Source organism: Cherax quadricarinatus, chromosome 50 (assembly GCF_038502225.1).
Source record: "Cherax quadricarinatus isolate ZL_2023a chromosome 50, ASM3850222v1, whole genome shotgun sequence".
In the NCBI taxonomy this organism is placed as follows: Eukaryota; Metazoa; Arthropoda; class Malacostraca; order Decapoda; family Parastacidae; genus Cherax; species Cherax quadricarinatus.
Window position 1 is genome coordinate 23,777,956 of NC_091341.1, and position 12,325 is coordinate 23,790,280.

The window sequence follows — 12,325 nt, forward strand, 5'->3', positions numbered from 1 at the left end:
GGTTAGTGGGTGGTGGGATGGGTTAGTGGGTGGTGGGTTGGGTTAGTGGGTGGTGGGTTGGGTTAATGGGTGGTTGGATGGGTAGGTGGGTGGTGGGATGGGTTAGTGGGTGGTTGGTTGGGTTAGTGGGTGGTGGGTTGGGTTAGTGGGTGGTGGGTTAGGTTAATGGGTGGTGGGTGGTGGGATGGGTTAGTGGGTGGTGGGATGGGTAAGTCAGTGTGGGATGGGTTAGTGGGTGGTGGGTTGGGTTAGTGGGTGGTGGGTTGGGTTAGTGGGTGGTGGATTGGGTTAATGGGTGGTGGGTTGGGTTAGTGGGTGGTGGGTTTTGTTAGTGGGTGGTTGGATGGGTGGGTGAGTGGGTCCCCCCAGTCACAGAGTGGTGGTGGGTAGCAACCACCACCCAGGCGGCAGCAGCAGCAGCAGCTGAGCTACAGAGAAAATGTAAAGTTCAGTGTGAAAGTGAGTGTAGCAGCGTGTGGGTGTGTGTGAGAGGCTCCTCTGTCTCTGGTCTCACTGGCTCCCACCACAGTGCCACTGCTCACACAACACTAACAAGCAACCCTCAGTACCATCCATCTCTCACTGCTCCTTACCTCTCCGGTGAGTCTTATTTTGTGTATTCCACCCACTTATTTTCCTTATTCTACCCTTTCTACATTTTAGACTAAATCTGACACGTTCACTGGTGATGGTGTTAGGTCACACGTTCACTGGCTGCTATCAATAAATAAATAAATGTCAACAGTGACAATGGTATGCTGCATTTATGTGGGTAAAAGTATCTCTCCAGAAGGTGTCGTGTGTCACATACGATATGCAAGACACTCACGTGTCGTCATTGTCAGTAGCAAGGTGCAAGTGTCAACACGGGTGTCAGATAATCACCGTAGTTGATGTAATTGTATAAAACAATGTGTCAGCATCAACACAGGTGAGAGGGTGTATGCAATACACATACCCTCACATAGAGGTGTGAGGGGGGTCTATGTAATATACATACACCCCTCACATAAAGGTGTGTGGGTGGGGGTGGGGGGTATGCTCCCTACACCTCCAGCTGGCTACAATATACACAACGATCTCTTCATGTCGACATCTACACCAGGTAGTGAGCAATATAATGATTTTATAGCACATAACACTACGTGGGTTACTACATCCCACCCATCTACACATGTAAGACACTACGTGGGTTACTACATCCCACCCATCTACACATGTAAGACACTACGTGGGTTACTACATCCCACCCATCTACACATGTAAGACACTACGTGGGTTACTACATCCCACCCACCTACACATGTAAGACACTACGTGGGTTACTACATCCCACCCACCTACACATGTACGACACTCTACGTGGGTTACTACATCCCACCCACCTACACATGTACGACACTACGTGGGTTACTACATCCCACCCACCTACACATGTACGACACTCTACGTGGGTTACTACATCCCACCCACCTACACATGTACGACACTACGTGGGTTACTACATCCCACCCCCCTACACATGTACGACACTACGTGGGTTACTACATCCCACCCACCTACACATGTACGACACTACGTGGGTTACTACATCCCACCCACCTACACATGTACGACACTACGTGGGTTACTACATCCCACCCACCTACACATGTACGACACTCTACGTGGGGTTATATTACACAACCACCTACCTTGGGTCACCTAAATTCTTAAACAAGAATAAAAACGCTTAAGCTGGCCTCTGGTCCCCTGAAAAAAATCCAAGAAAAAAGTTAATTAAGCTTATGCAAATTTCTACACAGGTAAGGTTAATTAAGCTTTTCCATATTAAGCAAATTTCAGCAATGGCAGCTTAAGTCTCTGGTTGAACTGTGTTTCTAAATTAAAAAAAAAACTGGCGTACAAAAAACTAGCATAAGTTTTGCTAAGTTCTGTTTTGCTTGTGGGTAAAGTTCACGTTCGTTGTGGATGATTAAAGTTCACGTTTGTTGTGGATGATTAAAGTTCACGTTTGTTGTGGATGATTAAAGTTTATGTTTGTTGTGGATGATTAAAGTTTATGTTTGTTGTGGATGATTAAAGTTTATGTTTGTTGTGGATGATTAAAGTTTATGTTTGTTGTGGATGATTAAAGTTTATGTTTGTTGTGGATGATTAAAGTTCACGTTTGTTGTGGATGATTAAAGTTCACGTTTGTTGTGGATGATTAAAGTTTACGTTTGTTGTGGATGATTAAAGTTTATGTTTGTTGTGGATGATTAAAGTTTATGTTTGTTGTGGATGATTAAAGTTTATGTTTGTTGTGGATGATTAAAGTTTATGTTTGTTGTGGATGATTAAAGTTTATGTTTGTTGTGGATGATTAAAGTTTATGTTTGTTGTGGATGATTAAAGTTTATGTTTGTTGTGGATGATTAAAGTTTATGTTTGTTGTGGATGATTAAAAGTTCACGTTTGTTGTGGATGATTAAAGTTTATGTTTGTTGTGGATGATTAAAGTTCACGTTTGTTGTGGATGATTAAAGTTCACGTTTGTTGTGGATGATTAAAGTTTACGTTTGTTGTGGATGATTAAAGTTCACGTTTGTTGTGGATGATTAAAGTTTATGTTTGTTGTGGATGATTAAAGTTTATGTTTGTTGTGGATGATTAAAGTTCACGTTTGTTGTGGATGATTAAAGTTTACGTTTGTTGTGGATGATTAAAGTTCACGTTTGTTGTGGATGATTAAAGTTTATGTTTGTTGTGGATGATTAAAGTTCACGTTTGTTGTGGATGATTAAAGTTCACGTTTGTTGTGGATGATTAAAGTTCACGTTTGTTGTGGATGATTAAAGTTCACGTTTGTTGTGGATGATTAAAGTTCACGTTTGTTGTGGATGATTAAAGTTTATGTTTGTTGTGGATGATTAAAGTTTATGTTTGTTGTGGATGATTAAAGTTCACGTTTGTTGTGGATGATTAAAGTTTATGTTTGTTGTGGATGATTAAAGTTTATGTTTGTTGTGGATGATTAAAGTTTATGTTTGTTGTGGATGATTAAAGTTTATGTTTGTTGTGGATGATTAAAGTTTATGTTTGTTGTGGATGATTAAAGTTTATGTTTGTTGTGGATGATTAAAGTTCACGTTTGTTGTGGATGATTAAAGTTTATGTTTGTTGTGGATGATTAAAGTTTATGTTTGTTGTGGATGATTAAAGTTTATGTTTGTTGTGGATGATTAAAGTTTATGTTTGTTGTGGATGATTGAAGTTTATGTTTGTTGTGGATGATTAAAGTTTATGTTTGTTGTGGATGATTAAAGTTTATGTTTGTTGTGGATGATTAAAGTTTATGTTTGTTGTGGATGATTAAAGTTCACGTTTGTTGTGGATGATTGAAGGTGAAGCGGTAAATCCGTGCGGGTCATTTTCACCACGAGGGTGGAACACCTCTCCAAGATACGTAATTAAAATTGAATACGTTGCATAATATTCCCAATAAAAAAATACAACATGCAGAATACACTAGTATAACATTTATCTTGAATTATGAATTGATGTGTACATTAACATTAACCCAAGTTAAAATGTGGCAGGTAAAACACCGTGTTGCTGTGTTTGTTTGTGTTTGTCAAAGGTCGTGTTTGACAGTGTTGAGGCCATGTTTATCAACGGTAACCTGCCGCCGCCTGCGGTAACCTGCCGCCGCCTGCGGTAACCTGCCGCCGCCTGCGGTAACCTGCCGCCGCCTGCGGTAATGTGGGTACAGTGTTCTGCTGATCTCTTTCTCCTCTCTCTCTTATTTCCCCACACACGTTTTCTTACTTTCCTACTGCCTCTACCCCTCTTTTCCTCTCTACCTTCTCCCCTTTCCTCTCTCATTTCATTCCTCTACGCTCTGATTCCCTGTGTGCCCGCTCCTATCTTCCTCCTCCCTCTCCCTCACCCTAACCCGTGATGTTCATCCCTTCTCCCTCTCCCTGGTGATGTTCATCCCTTCTCCCTCTCCCTGGTGATGTTCGTCCCTTCTCCCTCTCCCTGGTGATGTTCATCCCTTCTTCCTCTTCCTGGTGATGTTCATCCCTTCTTCCTCTCCCTGGTGATGTTCATCCCTTCTTCCTCTTCCTGGTGATGTTCATCCCTTCTCGCTCTCCCTGGTGATGTTCATCCCTCCTCCCTCTCCCTGGTGATGTTCATCCCGCCTCCCTCTCCCTGGTGATGTTCATCACGCCTCCCTCTCCCTGGTGATGTTCACCCCGCCTCCCTCTCCCTGGTGATGTTCATCCCTTCTTCCTCTCCCTGGTGATGTTCATCCCTTCTCCCTCTCCCTGGTGATATTCATCCCTCCTCCCTCTCCCTGGTGATGTTCCTCCCTTCTTCCTCTCCCTGGTGATGTTCATCCCTTCTCCCTCTCCCTGGTGATGTTCATCCCTTCTTCCTCTCCCTGGTGATGTTCATCCCTTCTCCCTCTCCCTGGTGATGTTCATCCCTTCTCCCTCTCCCTGGTGATGTTCATCCCTTCTCCCTCTCCCTGGAGATGTTCATCCCTCCTCGCTCTCCCTGGTGATGTTCATCCCTTCTCCCTCTCCCTGGTGATGTTCATCCTTCCTCCCTCTCCCTGGTGATGTTCATCCCACCTCCCTCTCCCTGGTGATGTTCATCCCGCCTCCCTCTCCCTGGTGATGTTCATCCCTTCTCCCTCTCCCTGGTGATGTTCATCCCACCTACCTCTCCCTGGTGAAGTTCATCCCGCCTCCCTCTCCCTGGTGATGTTCATCCCGCCTCCCTCTCCCTGGTGAAGTTCATCCCGCCTCCCTCTCCCTGGTGATGTTCATCCCACCTACCTCTCCCTGGTGATGTTCATCCCGCCTCCCTCTCCCTGGTGATGTTCATCCCGCCTCCCTCTCCCTGGTGATGTTCCTCCCCCTCCCTCTCCCTGGTGATGTTCATCCCACCTCCCTCTCCCTGGTGATATTCATCCCGCCTCCCTCTCCCTGGTGAGGTTCATCCCGCCTCCCTCTCCCTGGTGATGTTCATCCCGTCTCCCTCTCCTTGGTGATGTTCATCCCGCCTCCCTCTCCCTGGTGATATTCATCCCACCTCCCTCTCCCTGGTGATGTTTATCCCGCCTCCCTCTCCCTGGTGATGTTCATCCCGTCTCCCTCTCCCTGGTGATGTTCATCCCGCCTCCCTCTCCCTGGTGATGTTCCTCCCCCCTGCCTCTCCCAGGTGATGTTCATCCTACCTCCCTTTCCCTGGTGATGTTCATCCCACCTCCCTCTCCCTGGTGATATTCATCCCGCCTCCCTCTCATTGGTGAAGTTCATCCCGCCTCCCTCTCCCTGGTGATGTTCATCCCGTCTCCCTCTCCCTGGTGATGTTCATCCCACCTCCCTCTCCCTGGTGATGTTCATCCCGCCTCCCTCTCCCTAGTGATGTTCATCCCGCCTCCCTCTCCCTGGTGATGTTCATCCCGCCTCCCTCTCCCTGGTGATGATCCTCCCACCTCCCTCTCCCTGGTGATGTTCATCCCACGTCCCTCTCCCTGGTGATGTTCATCCCACCTCCCTCTCCCTGGTGATGTTCATCCCGCCTCCCTCTCCCTGGTGATGTTCATCCCACCTCCCTCTCCCTGGTGATGTTTATCCCGCCTCCCTCTCCCTGGTGATGTTCATCCCGTCTCCCTCTCCCTGGTGATGTTCATCCCGCCTCCCTCTCCCTGGTGATGTTCCTCCCCCCTCCCTCTCCCAGGTAATGTTCATCCTACCTCCCTTTCCCTGGTGATGTTCATCCCACCTCCCTCTCCCTGGTGATATTCATCCCGCCTCCCTCTCATTGGTGAAGTTCATCCCGCCTCCCTCTCCCTGGTGATGTTCATCCCGTCTCCCTCTCCCTGGTGATGTTCATCCCACCTCCCTCTCCCTGGTGATGTTCATCCCGCCTCCCTCTCCCTAGTGATGTTCATCCCGCCTCCCTCTCCCTGGTGATGTTCATCCCGCCTCCCTCTCCCTGGTGATGATCCTCCCACCTCCCTCTCCCTGGTGATGTTCATCCCACGTCCCTCTCCCTGGTGATGTTCATCCCAACTCCCTCTCCCTGGTGATGTTCATCCCGCCTCCCTCTCCTTGGTGATGTTCATCCCCCCTCTCTCTCCCTGGTGATGTTCATCCCACCTCCCTCTCAATGGTGATGTTCATCCCACCTCCCTCTCCCTGGTGATGTTCATCCCACCTCCCTCTCCCTGGTGATGTTCATTCCGCCTCCCTCTCCCTGGTGATGTTCATCCCGCCTCCCTCTCCTTGGTGATGTTCATCCCCCCTCTCTCTCCCTGGTGATGTTCATCCCGCCTCCCTCCTCCCTCTCCCTGGTGATGTTCATCCCCCCTCTCTCTCCCTGGTGATGTTCATCCCGCCTCCCTCTCCCTGGTGATGTTCATCCCGTCTCCCTCTCCCTGGTGATGTTCATCCCGCCTCCCTCTCCCTTGTGATGTTCATCCCCCCTCTCTCTCCCTGGTGGTGTTCATCCCCCCTCCCTCTCCCTAGTGATGTTCATCCCCCCTCTCTCTCCCTAGTGATGTTCATCCCCCCTCCCTCTCCCTGGTGATGTTCATCCCGCCTCCCTCTCCCTAGTGATGTTCATCCCCCCTCTCTCTCCCTAGTGATGTTCATCCCCCCTCCCTCCTCCCTCTCCCTGGTGATGTTCATCCCCCCTTCCTCCTCCCTCTCCCTGGTGATGTTCAACCCACCTCCCTCTCCCTGATGATGTTCATCCCCCCTCTCTCTCCCTGGTGATGTTCATCCTCCCTCCCTCTCCCTTGTGATGGTCATCCCGCCTCCCTCTCCCTGGTGATGTTCATCCCGCCTCCCTCTCCCTGGTGATGTTCATCCCGCCTCCCTCTCCCTGGTGATGTTCATCCCCCCTCCCTCTCCCTGGTGATGGTCATCCCGCCTCCCTCTCCCTGGTGATGTTCATCCTGCCTCCCTCTCCCTGGTGATGTTCATCCCGCCTCCCTCTCCCTGGTGATGTTCATCCCGCCTCCCTCTCCCTGGTGATGTTCATCCTCCCCTCTCTCTCCCTGGTGATGTTCAACCCACCTCCCTCTCCCTGATGATGTTCATCCCCCACTCTCTCCCTGGTGATGTTCATCCCCCCTCCCTCTAACTGGTGATGTTCATCCCCCTCCCTCTCCCTGGTAATGTTCATCCACCTCCCTTTCCCTGGTGATGCTCCTCCCCCTCCCTCTCCCTGGTGGTGTTCATCCCCCTCCCTCTCCCTGGTAAGGTTTATCCAACCTCCTTCTCCCTGGTGATGGTCCTTCCCCCCGCCCTGGTGATGTTCATCCCCCCTCCCTCTCCCTGATGATGTTAATCCCGCCTCCCTCTCCATGGTGATGTTCATTCCACCTCCCTCTCCCTGGTGATGTTCATCCCACCTCCCTCTCCCTGGTGATATTCCTCCCCCCTCCCTCTCCCTGGTGATGTTCATCCCACCTCCCTCTCCCTGGTGACGTTCATCCCCCCTCCCTCTCCCTGGTGATATTCCTCCCCCCTCCCTCTCCCTGGTGATGTTCATCCCACCTCCCTCTCCCTGGTGATGTTCATCCCGCCTCCCTCTCCCTGGTGACGTTCATCCCCCTCCCTCTCCCTGGTGATGTTCATCCTACCTCCCTCTCCCTGGTGATGTTCATCCCGCCTCCCTCTCCCTGGTGATGTTCATCCCACCTCCCTCTCCCTGGTGATGTTCCTCCCCCTCCCTCCCCCTGGTGATGTTCAACCCTCCTCCCTCTCCCTGGTGATGTTCATCCCGCCTCCCTCTCCCTGGTGATGTTCATCCCGCCTCCCTCTCCCTGTTGATGTTCCTCCCCCCTCCCTCTCCCTGGTGATGTTCATCCCACCTCCCTCTCCCTGTTGATGTTCCTCCTCCCTCCCTCTCCCTGGTGATGTTCCTCCCCCTCCCTCTCTTTGGTGATGTTCATCCCGCCTCCCTCTCCCTGGTGATGTTCATCCCGCCTCCCTCTCCCTGGTGGTGTTCATCCCACCTCCCTCTCCCTGGTGATGTTCATCCCACCTCCCTCTCCCTGTTGATGTTCATCCCGCTTCCCTCTCCCTGGTGATGTTCATCCCACCTCCCTCTCCCTGGTGATGTTCATCCCACCTCCCTCTCCCTGGAGATGTTCCTCCCCCCTCCCTCTCCCTGGTGATATTCCTCCCCCTCCGTCTCCCTGGTGATGTTCATTCCCCCTCCCTCTCCCTGGTGATGTTCATCCCTCCTCCCTCTCCTTGGTGATGTTCATCCCGCCTCCCTCTCCCTTGTGATGTTCATTCCACCTCCCTCTCCCTGGTGATGTTCATCCCGCTTCCCTCTCCCTGGTGATGTTCATCCCGCCTCCTTCTCCCTGGTGATGTTCATCCCACCTCCCTCTCCCTGGTGATGTTCATCCCTCCTCCCTCTCCCTGGTGATATTCCTCCCCCCTCCCTCTCCCTGGTGATGTTCATCTCGCCTCCCTCTCCCTGGAGATGTTCATCCCTCCTCCCTCTCCCTGGTGATGTTCATACCGCCTCCCTCTCCCAGGTGATGTTCATCCCGCCTCCCTCTCCCTGGTGATGTTCATCCCACCTCCCTCTCCCTGGTGATGTTCCTCCCCCCTCCCTCTCCCTGGTGATGTTCATCCCGCCTCCCTCTCCCTGGTGATGTTCATCCCGCCTCCCTCTCCCTGGTGATGTTCATCCCGCCTCCCTCTCCCTGGTGATGTTCATCCCGCCTCCCTCTCCCTGGTGATGTTCATCCCACCATCCTCTCCCTGCTGATGTTCATCCCGCCTCCCTCTCCCTGGTGATGTTCATCCCGCCTCCCTCTCCCTGGTGATGTTCATCCCGCCTCCCTCTCCCTGGTGATGTTCATCCCGTCTCCCTCTCCCTGGTGATGTTCATCCCGCCTCCCTCTCCCTGGTGATGTTCATCCCTCCTCCCTCTCCCTGGTGATGTTCATCCCTCCTCCCTCTCCCTGGTGATGTTCATCCCACCTCCCTCTCCCTGGTGATGTTCATCCCACCTCCCTCTCCCTGGTGATGTTCATCCCACCTCCCTCTCCCTGGTGATGTTCATCCCGCCTCCCTCTCCCTGGTGATGTTCATCCCTCCTCCCTCTCCCTGTTGATGTTCATCCCACCTCCCTCTCCCTGGTGATGTTCATCCCGCCTCCCTCTCCCTGGTGATGTTCATCCCTCCTCCCTCTCCATGGTGATGTTCATCCCGCCTCCCTCTCCCTGGTGATGTTCATCCCACCTCCCTCTCCCTGGTGATGTTCCTCCCCCCTCCCTCTCCCTGGTGATGTTCATCCCTCCTCCCTCTCCCTGGTGATGTTCATCCCGCCTCCCTCTCCCTGGTGATGTTCATCCCACCTCCATCTCCCTAGTGATGTTCATCCCGCCTCCCTCTCCCTGGTGATGTTCATCCCTCCTCCCTCTCCCTGGTGATGTTCATCCCGCCTCCCTCTCCCTGGTGATGTTCATCCCGCCTCCCTCTCCCTGGTGATGTTCATCCCGCCTCCCTCTCCCTGGTGATGTTCATCCCTCCTCCCTCTCCCTGATGATGTTCATCCCCCCTCTCTCTCCCTGGTGATGTTCCTCCCCCCTCCCTCTCCCTGGTGATATTCCTCCCCCCTCCCTCTCCCTGGTGATCTTCATCCCGCCTCCCTCTCCATGGTGATGTTCATCCCTCCTCCCTCTCCCTGGTGATGTTCATCCCGCCTCCCTCTCCCTGGTGATGTTCATCCCACCTCCCTCTCCCTGGTGATGTTCATCCCACCTCCCTCTCCCTGGTGATGTTCCTCCCCCCTCCCTCTCCCTGGTGATGTTCATCCCGCCTCCCTTTCCCTGGTGATGTTCATCCCGCCTCCCTCTCCCTAGTGATGTTCATCCCGCCTCCCTCTCCCTGGTGATGTTCATCCCGCCTCCCTCTCCCTGGTGATGTTCATCCCGCCTCCCTCTCCCTGGTGATGTTCATCCCGCCTCCCTCTCCCTGGTGATGTTCATCCCGTCTCCCTCTCCCTGGTGATGTTCATCCCGCCTCCCTCTCCCTGGTGATGTTCATCCCGCCTCCCTCTCCCTGGTGATGTTCATCCCGCCTCCCTCTCCCTGGTGATGTTCATCCCTCCTCCCTCTCCCTGGTGATGTTCATCCCACCTCCCTCTCCGTGGTGATGTTCCTCCCGCCTCTCTCTCCCTGGTGATGTTCATCCCGCCTCCCTCTCCCTGGTGATGTTCATCCCGCCTCCCTCTCCCTGGTGATGTTCATACCGCCTCCCTCTCCCTGGTGATGTTCATCCCTCCTCCCTCTCCCTGGTGATGTTCATCCCTCCTCCCTCTCCCTGGTGATGTTCCTCCCGCCTCTCTCTCCCTGGTGATGTTCATCCCGCCTCCCTCTCCCAGGTGATGTTCATCCCGCCTCCCTCTCCCTGGTGATGTTCATCCCGCCTCCCTCTCCCTGGTGATGTTCATCCCGTCTCCCTCTCCCTGGTGATGTTCATCCCGCCTCCCTCTCCCTGGTGATGTTCATCCCACCATCCTCTCCCTGGTGATGTTCATCCCGCCTCCCTCTCCCTGGTGATGTTCATCCCGCCTCCCTCTCCCTGGTGATGTTCATCCCGCCTCCCTCTCCCTGGTGATGTTCATCCCGTCTCCCTCTCCCTGGTGATGTTCATCCCGCCTCCCTCTCCCTGGTGATGTTCATCCCTCCTCCCTCTCCCTGGTGATGTTCATCCCTCCTCCCTCTCCCTGGTGATGTTCATCCCACCTCCCTCTCCCTGGAGATGTTCATCCCACCTCCCTCTCCCTGGTGATGTTCATCCCACCTCCCTCTCCCTGGTGATGTTCATCCCGCCTCCCTCTCCCTGGTGATGTTCATCCCTCCTCCCTCTCCCTGTTGATGTTCATCCCACCTCCCTCTCCCTGGTGATGTTCATCCCGCCTCCCTCTCCCTGGTGATGTTCATCCCTCCTCCCTCTCCATGGTGATGTTCATCCCGCCTCCTTCTCCCTGGTGATGTTCATCCCACCTCCCTCTCCCTGTTGATGTTCCTCCCCCCTCCCTCTCCCTGGTGATGTTCATCCCTCCTCCCTCTCCCTGGTGATGTTCATCCCGCCTCCCTCTCCCTGGTGATGTTCATCCCACCTCCATCTCCCTAGTGATGTTCATCCCGCCTCCCTCTCCCTGGTGATGTTCATCCCTCCTCCCTCTCCCTGGTGATGTTCATCCCGCCTCCCTCTCCCTGGTGATGTTCATCCCGCCTCCCTCTCCCTGGTGATGTTCATCCCGCCTCCCTCTCCCTGGTGATGTTCATCCCTCCTCCCTCTCCCTGATGATGTTCATCCCCCCTCTCTCTCCCTGGTGATGTTCCTCCCCCCTCCCTCTCCCTGGTGATATTCCTCCCCCCTCCCTCTCCCTGGTGATGTTCATCCCGCCTCCCTCTCCCTGGTGATGTTCATCCCTCCTCCCTCTCCCTGGTGATGTTCATCCCGCCTCCCTCTCCCTGGTGATGTTCATCCCACCTCCCTCTCCCTGGTGATGTTCATCCCACCTCCCTCTCCCTGGTGATGTTCCTCCCCCCTCCCTCTCCCTGGTGATGTTCATCCCGCCTCCCTCTCCCTGGTGATGTTCATCCCGCCTCCCTCTCCCTGGTGATGTTCATCCCGCCTCCCTCTCCCTGGTGATGTTCATCCCGTCTCCCTCTCCCTGGTGATGTTCATCCCGCCTCCCTCTCCCTGGTGATGTTCATCCCGCCTCCCTCTCCCTGGTGATGTTCATCCCGCCTCCCTCTCCCTGGTGATGTTCATCCCTCCTCCCTCTCCCTGGTGATGTTCATCCCACCTCCCTCTCCGTGGTGATGTTCCTCCCGCCTCTCTCTCCCTGGTGATGTTCATCCCGCCTCCCTCTCCCTGGTGATGTTCATCCCGCCTCCCTCTCCCTGGTGATGTTCATACCGCCTCCCTCTCCCTGGTGATGTTCATCCCTCCTCCCTCTCCCTGGTGATGTTCATCCCTCCTCCCTCTCCCTGGTGATGTTCCTCCCGCCTCTCTCTCCCTGGTGATGTTCATCCCGCCTCCCTCTCCCAGGTGATGTTCATCCCGCCTCCCTCTCCCTGGTGATGTTCATCCCGCCTCCCTCTCCCTGGTGATGTTCATCCCGTCTCCCTCTCCCTGGTGATGTTCATCCCGCCTCCCTCTCCCTGGTGATGTTCATCCCGCCTCCCTCTCCCTGTTGATGTTCATCCCTCCTCCCTCTCCCTGGTGATGTTCATCCCACCTTCCCCGCCCTGGTGATGTTCATCCCACCTCCCTCTCCC

General features: G+C 53.7%; 1 protein-coding gene across 1 annotated transcript in view; it reads left to right on the plus strand.

Moving 5' to 3' along the window:
- Positions 1 to 435: 435 nt before the first annotated feature.
- LOC128695265 (discoidin domain-containing receptor tyrosine kinase B) overlaps positions 436 to 12,325 on the plus strand; it is a 430,413-nt gene continuing 418,523 nt past the window's right edge. Inside the window, exon 1 of the mRNA XM_070095538.1 lies at positions 436 to 600. The gene's annotated coding sequence lies outside the window, so the exon portion shown is untranslated. The remainder of the gene's footprint in view (positions 601 to 12,325) is intronic.